Below are 9,291 nucleotides of genomic sequence, written 5' to 3' on the forward strand. Positions count from 1 at the left end.
TCCAGGGAAAAGGAGCTTTCTGTTAGCCTCTAACTGCATGCTATCATTTTTACTAAATAATGGTATTTTTTATTAAAACATTTTCTCATGGTCTGTTGCCACCTAAAAACTTTGAACTGTGGATATATAGAAAAAATCTGTTCTGACTTGCCTTAGCCTTGGGACCAGTCTTAATAGAATATGCAGCAGTGTTTATTTGCAAGCTGATTATGAAACTTGTTTTCATTTAAACTCTTCTTGATTTATTAACCTCATTTAGAATTTTAGAGTTTTAGATTCTTTGCAACTGATTAAAACAAAGTGCTGTTGTCCTTCCCAGAATAGAAACTGTTCCTTCCTTCTCTTCCATGTGGAAGTCAGTTTTTTGAGACCGTGTTTGTTTTTTTCTTGGTATCTTTATGGTGAACAGCTTTACTTTGACAACTGCTAATCATTTGAAGTAAGGACAATGAAGACAGCCACAAAAACTTTCTGGAATTACCAAATGCATGTCCCTTTCTGTATTGTCTTTGTCAGCCTTGTCTCCTAGTCAAATAGCAGTTTTAAAAAAAGTTACATTGTTCCACCTAAGAAGAAAAGCATACCTATAAACTCTTATGAATAAAATCAGATGAAACCAGTTATTTGGATGGCAGAATTGTTTTTCATGTGCTGCAACTGATCTCTTCCTAGGGCATTTCAGACTACATGGGAATACATGGACCTAATGACAAGGTCTTCTTTATGTGGCCCCAACGAAGATGTGTTTGGATTGCAATATAGACCTTGTGTTGTTCTGCATGTTCTTTGTGCTCTGTTGACTGCAAAGGCATTATACTTACCTGATTATTCATATTATTAGGATTAATATTATTTTTAAAGAATAAAACAGTCTCATTGGCTTAATGAAATGCTAACACTTGCTTATTTCATTGGTATGTGTATACAATAATTTTAAATATATATACATATATATGTATATGTATAATCAGTGATTATCCTTGTGACTGAAGCAAAGAGTATCAGAATGAGGTGATGTGAAGTTATTTTCATACTTACAGTCTGACTGAATTGATATTAAGAATTTGGTTCTTATTTTATCTGCTATACTCATTCCATACTATATCGCTGTTTTCAAATATCGTTCCCATAAAACAGTTGTTGACTTTTAAATCTTTTTTTCTGCTCATAAGCAGAAGATACAAATAACTTAGATGGCCAATGTTTTTTAAATGTAGACTAGAAGTATTTTTAAGCAGGGATCATTTCATCTAACCCCGTAAGAAAAATTAAGGACTTAAATTATTAAATTTTCCTGTGACCTCCTAATCAACACTTTGTGCTTTAGTTGTAGAAGAAAAAACTCACTTTGTCTCTGTTTGATAAATACTTTAAAATGCAATGTCTATACACACAGTTTGGTTCTTCAATTACTTTTCCTCCACACTGAAAAACCATCTAACACTATTTAATGGTCTCTCCTAGAGCACTTCATGATTCAGAGTCTTCCAGCTGTGACAAATCAAAAGGCACCTATGTATTCTTTGGGGTTTTTATTTGCAAAAATGTCAAAAATTCAATTTAGTTTGGATTTTGATGTGCATTAATCTTCACGACCTTTTATGCATCAATTAACTGGCAAAAGTTACCAGGGCATCTCTTCACTGAATGTGTCATGAAGGCCTTTAGTCTTTTTTTTTTTCTTGTATACATTCTTTTCTGTTTTTACTGTGAAATACTTGGGTTTTTCATTCTGGAAACGTGATTTATGTAAAAACAAGTTTAGCTGGGCTTTCTAAAAGTGTATGCTCTCTACCCATCATGGCTTTGGTGAGGCAGGGTCATAGTGGGAGCCCTTACAACAGAGCTTAAGGGAAGTGTGTGTGTGTGTGTGTGTGTGTGTGTGTGTGTCTGTATTTATTATTTATAAATTATAGAACTGGAACAACTTTAGAAGGCATGAGCCCCAACCCTCTCACTTTGCAGATGAGAAAAACACAGCAAAATTAAGTTGGGTGTTTTGTAAGATCAGCCAGTTAAGAACATATTTAAGACAAAAAAAACTCAGCGATTTTTAGCCCTTCTAGAATATCACAGTACCATTGTCACTTTGAGACAGGGTCTGTGTTTAGAGTTTATAATTCAATTTTACCCACCTTCTTTACCTGCACTGAGTGCCTCCAGATCTTTCAATGAAGGTAATGACAAAACCACAATGAGTTTTGTCCAACCTAATACCTTTAGTCTTGCTAGCAAGAATGAGGTGATTCCTAATTGTGAGAAAAAATTGGAGCTACCTCAGCCCCACTGAAAGGAATGAACATCCTGTTAATTTTATATCACCACTTTAGCTTAAAACTTTTAGCATAGAAGAGTGGTGTGGTTATTTGGCTTGCCTCCCTCAAACTCATCAGTAAGACATAAATCATTTCTGAATACTTCTAACTTTCTCCCCATTCTTTAACTTTTGGAGCCAACTTTCCACTTAATCTATTATTCCTAGACCCTAGACATGGTAATTAACCTCAGAGATGGAATTTAGTCAAAAATGCACTCTGCAAACAGCGTTACATTCGAGAAATTTTAATTGTGTTCAGCAACATTTCTTAATTTAATCTGAAAGGTTACACTATCTTCCATGTGAATCAATAACCATTTAATTTCTGGATGAAGGTTAAAATGATTTTCTCTGACTTACTAGCTTGGCATAAGGCTATGCTTTGGGCCATTACTTCACCCTGTAAAGTCTTCGCTTGAATTCCTCTGAGCTCTAAGAGAGTGGAGCATCTTTTAAGAAATAGGTCATTTTATTAAATGTTAAGTTGTAAGACAGACTCAACAACAGCTTCTCTCTTTGAAGAGCATTAGCTCTAAGATAATGGAGCATTTTTATTTTGTGCAATACTTGGAATGAGAAGATCCACAGCTCAGGGGCAAGACTATGGGATTAATCATTTCTCTCCCTCATTGAAGAGATTTCATTATTAGAATTCAATGTCTAGCTGAATCCATAAGTTATTTCTTATTAGAACATAATCCTTTTGACTTAAACATTTTTTATATTATATAAAGTCTCTGTTTATAGACATTATTAATGATGACTGTTACATTAATAAATTACAGTGATGATTTGGGAAAACTTCCACCTAGTCCCGATGACTTTTGTTTCATTACCAGTCTGTTGCAGCACCTTTTTAGTGTATTGAATTTGTTCTCAGTTGTAGACAGAGAAAGAAATATCCATGACTTTGAGTTATAAAAGCTTGAAAGCTCTATAGTCATAAAGTTAGAATTATCATTAATATTTTTCTTATCACTAATACTCGAGGAGCACATGACGCTATAGCCTATAATATCATGTAATATATACTTCAATTAAAATACTCTAAAGAAATGAGTGAGAATCATTGCATTTGAAAGCAAGAAAGAGAGACCTTGGAGATCTCCTAGTTCCACCGATCAGGATGCTACGTCTGAGTTAGATTAAGTGACATGTCAAAGGTCACATAATTAATGGCAAATTTGGCACTAAAACCTTACTACATCAGAACTCTTTCCACTAAAACTTTACATTTCTTGAATATTTAGAACATTTATCTTAAGAAAGAATGGCATAAATCCTGGGCAAAGACATGCCAAGAGTTCCATTATACTTAAGTTTTTAAATGTTGCTCTTCTGGCCTCTGCTCCTTGGCTAGCTTTTCATTTCCCTGTATACAATTCTCCCTCTAATATCTCATGCAAATACTGATGACCACACTGCTGATTTTGCCCAGATATCCTGTACTGATAAACAATACAGGAAATTATCCCAATCCACTCTGCCTCACAAAATAATGACCTAAAGGTTCTCAAGTATGCACTAATTTGTCTTCCAAGCATACCATTGGCCACCAAAGTCTATTAATTCCACTTCAGGAAAGACTCCAAAATTGGTGCCTCGATTTCTCGTGCTTCTCCTATCTTCCTCCTGGGATCACTGCAAAGCCCCATCACCTTCAGTCTTCCTATCACATGATCACATGCTTTGACTTCCCAAATATAGCCTCTATACTCTTCTAAGTTAGTTCTTCCTAAAGGCAAATTTGAGCCCATCATTTCTAAACTTAAAAAGCTGCATGACTCTGCAATGCCTTCATGTTCTGGCTCAGCCCACCTCCCCAACATAGAGTTCCCCTACTACCTGGCAGACCTATGCTGTCATTGAGTAGACCACATCTCAACCTTCTTTGCACCAGCCATAACTCTCATAACCCTAGGCTTGGCATATGATTTCCTTCCTCTGGAACACCTTTTCTTCCCATTTATTGCTTCCAAAACTCTTATCCTAGCTCAAAACAGCAAAGAAAAATACTACTATCCTATATAACATTCCTTGAGACCTTTGGTAGTAGTGATTCCTGCTCCCTACTGCTACTTCATTTTATTCATACATTTCTTATGGCATTTACTGAATTATTTATTACAATTCGCTACTTCTCTTATATTATTCTACTCAAAACTTCCTACGGCCTTGTGAATAAAAGGCAGGCAGCAGAGGTGAGTGGATCTGGGTTTGATCCCTGCCAACCAATCAGCAATGATGTGACCTTGGCAAAATCTTGGTAATCCTCAGTTTGTTAATTTGCTGAGGATTGATAATGAAACTCACACGTGGATCTGATGTGTGGGATGGTGATGATGCATGGAATGTGCCTTAAACTGCTTTGGCAGCAGTCATGAGTCAATGCATGAGAGACATGCATCCCTGTATTCCCAACTCTTAATTAAGTGCCAAGCACATTCAGCACATTTGCTGAAATGAAAATCATACAGTATTTATACTGTTCTAAACTTAGCTATGTAAAAAATATGTCTTCCTTTGTTTCTTTATACCTGCATACATTCTCAAACTCAGATTTTTGCTGAGGGTGAGTGCTTGTCAATCCAAGATCACTCAGTCACTTTCGTTATGAGAAGCAGTATTTTGGAAAACTAGTGCTCGGTCAGTTGAAGATTCCCTCCCTGATTCACCTTTCTGCCCCACAGGAAACAGAAGCAGGATGTGTGTGCTCCAGGCATCTGGGGGATATTGCATTTGTATGCCATTTGTGCTCCTGTCTGCCTTTAGCTGAGGTATAGCACTTGTTACCTGGTCTTGGAAGTCAGTCTCTAGCCTGCTATATTCACCACTGATGTCCTTAGGTGACAGAAAGAGCAGTGAAAATCCTGAGTAAATTTGAAAGGATTCTAGAACACAAAGAACTGGGGTCTGACTTTCCGGGCTGTTTTTCCTCTGGAAAACTGTAAACTTTGTAACTAAATCCCATTTCTGCATGACACCAGGGGCTAGAAGTCTGAAATCAAAGTGTCAGTCAGGTTGGTTCCCTCTGAGGGCTGAGCAGAGAGAATCTGTCCAAGCCTCTTTTCTTGTAGATGGCCATTTACTCCTTGTGTCTCTTTCCATTGTCTTCCCTTTATGCACGTCTGTTTCTTTATCCAAGTTTATTCTTTTTCTTTCTCCATGGGCCTCAGATGCTGGTTTTCTTCAATACACATCAGGTCAAATTGAAGAAATGTTACTTATCATGAACTATTTTTTTTTTTTTTTTTTTTTTGAGACAGGGTCTCACTCTGTTGCCCAGAGTGATGTGGTGCAATGTCAGCTCACTGCAGCCTAGACCTCCCAGGGTCAAGCGATCCTCCCACCTCAGCTTCCCAAGTAGCTGGGACTACAAACATGCGCCACTGTACCTGGCTAGTTTTTGTATTTTTTGGTAGAGATGTTGCCTAGGCTGTGTTCAAGTGATCCACCCCGCTTGGCTTCCTAAAGTGCTGGGATTACAGGTGTGAGCCACCGCGACTGGCCACAAACTGTTCCTTTCGGCCCAGCTGGAGTTCTGGACCCTTCTCAGGGAACAACAGTTATCTCTACATCAGTTATGTCCCTCCAATTCTCTTTGTCTTGCTGGCCAAACACATAACCCTCTTTGAGCAGAAAAATGACTATCTCATCATGTCTTTTTCTCCATGATAGGGTTTAAGCAGAGTGCTCAAACTTTACAATGGATAAGGAAAATTGGGTTGTGTGTAAAAATACATTATCCTGTCTTTGTCCTTGTAGACTTAGGGTATGGCTCCACAACCCGTAATTTATGACACATACTACATGTCTGATACAGATGGCTTGCAGACCATTCTTGTATAAACAGTGGTTTTACATTGTGGAAGACAGTGTGGCGATTCCTCAAGGATCTAGAACTAGAAATACCATTTGACCCAGCCATCCCATTACTGGGTATATACCCAAAGGATTATAAATCGTGCTGCTATAAAGACACATGCACACGTATATTTATTGCGGCACTATTTACAACGGCAAAAACTTGGAACCAACCCAAATGTCCATCAGTGATAGACTGGATTAAGAAAATATGGCACATATACACCATGGAATACTACGCAGCCAAAAAAAGGATGAGTCCATGTCCTTTGTAGGGACATAGGTGAAGCTGGAAACCATCATTCTGAGCAAACTATCACAAGGACAGAAAACCAAACACTGCGTGTTCTCACTCATAGGTGGGAATTGAACAATGAGAACACCTGGACACAGGGTGGGGAACATCACACACTGTGGCCTGTCATGGGGGAGGGGGTGGGGGAGGGGGAGGGATGGCATTGGGAGATATACCTGATGTAAATGGCGAGTTGATGGGTGCAACACACCAACATGGCACATGTATACATATGTAACAAACCTGCATGGTGTGTACATGTACCCTATAATTTGGAGTATAATTAAAAAAACAGTGGTTTTAGTTATAAACTCATGCCTTGAACTTTCAGTATTTTTAATATTTAAAACTGAACTTTTGGAATAAGAAAATAAAAACAAACTTTTTTTTCTTAAATGCTTATTTATTGAAAATAAAACTTCCGATTTTCAAGTTCATTACTTCCACTAGATATTTTCATAATCTATCTAAAATTTTAAAATCCAGTAAATTGGACCTTTATTCTTTTGTATTATCTCTTCTCGTGTTCACTGTACATGGTAAGCTCTTCTTTCTGCTTGAATAGTGAAAGACAGAAGGAAATAATTTCCTAAAATCTACCTAGTTTATTGTTGTATATTTTCATGCTACATCCTCACCTACATGTGTATGTAGCACGTGTGTGTGTGTGTGTGTGTGTGTGTGTGTGTGTGTGAGAGAGAGAGACAGATAGACGAATGTGGGAAAAAATGTGAGGTACAATGTGTAAAGAGAATGGTATATGGAACTCATCACAACTAAGTTGGAATCCTGGCTATATTATTTTTCATTTGGGCCAAGCAGGAGAGTCATTTGATTTATCTTAGTTTCAGTTTTCTTCCACTGAACTTTAAGATTCTTTTAGAATGCCACTATGTTTTAATTTATATCTCTTTAATCTGGCACATAGTAGAGAAATTGTCATTATTGAATGAATAAATGAATAATGTCCTAGCTATCAATACAAGGCATTACAAGGGTTCATTTTACTCCCAATTCATTTATGTTCAGTCCAAAATACTGTGTTTAAGAAATGAGTCTCAATTTGGCCTTGTCTTCTTTTCAGAAGCTGCATGTGCCAGTCTTCAGGAATATACTGACTTCCTGGCTGCTTTAGCAAATATTAGATTGCCCTCCTCTGACTTCCAATAGAACTTACTTCTTGTACTCATGATTTAATATGTGGCAATATGTTATTTTATCAATTTAGGTCATAGTTTTGGATATTTCTCTTTCTCTCTATGAAATGCTCAGCTCCTTAATGGCAGAGACCACACAATATGCCTCTGTTTTTCACGTTACCAGCAAAGGGCCCCTTTCTTAAGAAGTGCTGAGTGTGTTCTTGTATTTAAGAATAATAGCAATGACAGTAAAATTAAACTATTGTACACAGTTCTTTAAAAAAAAAAAAACTATGCTGATATAGTTCTGTCAGATGAAGAGACGTAGACTCAGAATTTCAGTGACTTGAAATATGCCCACAGCCAGAAAGAGGCAATGACTCTGCTGTTCAGATTCTGACTCCAGGGCTGTTTCCACTACACCATGATAAATATGGTCTCTGTTTTGTGCTAAACGTTAGGACATTTGGTATGAAGTTGTTAGATCTGACATGAATTTGTTTCTAATAGGATTGAGATACCCTGAACAGGTCACCAGGGTCTGTTGTATAATTTACCTTTGCTTGATGGCTTTAAAAGGAGGATCAATACCTGCCTTTTAGGCAGGGTTTAGGCATTGCCCTGCCAAAAGGAAAGAAATTAACTACACGTTTTTAAAGATTCCTTTTGGTTCTATAGCCAAAGGAATCTTGGTTCTTGTAACTTAGTTATATTTACTTTTTTAACTCTGAATTCTGCCGGTTCCTGGGCATTTTGTAAATATTATGCAAATCTAAGGTTAAATCAGCAGTGACAAGTCAAATTTGGGAGGTCAGGGAAGGTAGAAATCAAGTTACCATCCAGAAGAGCTCAAAACACATGTCACCGCTAATGAGATGAGAAGGAATAACAGCACACAGTATTAATCTTCATGTCATGCTTCAACACAGGATTTTTAAGCCACTCTGACAAATTCTAGATTTTAAACACAAATGAGTGGAAGTTTGTGGAGAACCCTGAGAACTTGGAAGTGTCTTTGTTGTTTGACTTAGTCCACCTCCATTCTGAGTTTTTCCTCACCTTGAACATTACTGCATTTAAATTCTTAACCCCCTTTCCAACCATTTTTACCCATTTGTCGTTAATATGCAGATTACAGTGGCTGGTGTTCGGAAAGGGGATCAGCAAAACATTTATCATTCGATGCAGCAACTTGAGGAGTTTTGAAAAGCAAAGCATGTGGAACCCCATTAGCAGATAAAGAACACAGGATTGAAAGAACCGAAGGACAAATCATTTATTTCAGTACATCTTGTATAGCAAAGCATTACCAGAGGCAATAGGTACAAAAGATCAGATCAGCTTCAGGAGAGCTAAATGATATTCATTTGCCATCTTCACCAAAATAAGATTGCATGGAAATATTTTTTATTTTGAATGTTGAAGATAATTTTAATAATGTGATTTTTTGACCCATAGTCCAAGGCAAAGCCTTATCCCGGAAGATAATAGAGATGAGATAAATTAGAGGACTATAGCCAGATACAGAAAAAAAAAGCGGAACCTTTTAATACTAACAGATAAAACAGGCAGTTCAATGCCGATAAATGCAGAATAATGATGCTTTTGATGGGTCTTTATCACAGAAGGCCATGTTCTTCATAAATTATGAGCCATAAAAAAAGGAATTTCAGTCA

General features: G+C 37.1%; 1 non-coding gene across 1 annotated transcript; it reads right to left on the reverse strand.

Moving 5' to 3' along the window:
- Positions 1–5,487: 5,487 nt before the first annotated feature.
- LOC116456468 (small nucleolar RNA SNORD37) lies at positions 5,488–5,552 on the reverse strand. The gene has a single exon (XR_004244696.1). It is a non-coding gene; the product is annotated as a small nucleolar RNA SNORD37 (small nucleolar RNA).
- Between the last annotated feature and the right edge of the window lie 3,739 nt (positions 5,553–9,291).

Source organism: Hylobates moloch, unplaced genomic scaffold (genome assembly GCF_009828535.3).
Source record: "Hylobates moloch isolate HMO894 unplaced genomic scaffold, HMol_V3 SCAFFOLD_16, whole genome shotgun sequence".
NCBI lineage: Eukaryota > Metazoa > Chordata > Mammalia > Primates > Hylobatidae > Hylobates > Hylobates moloch.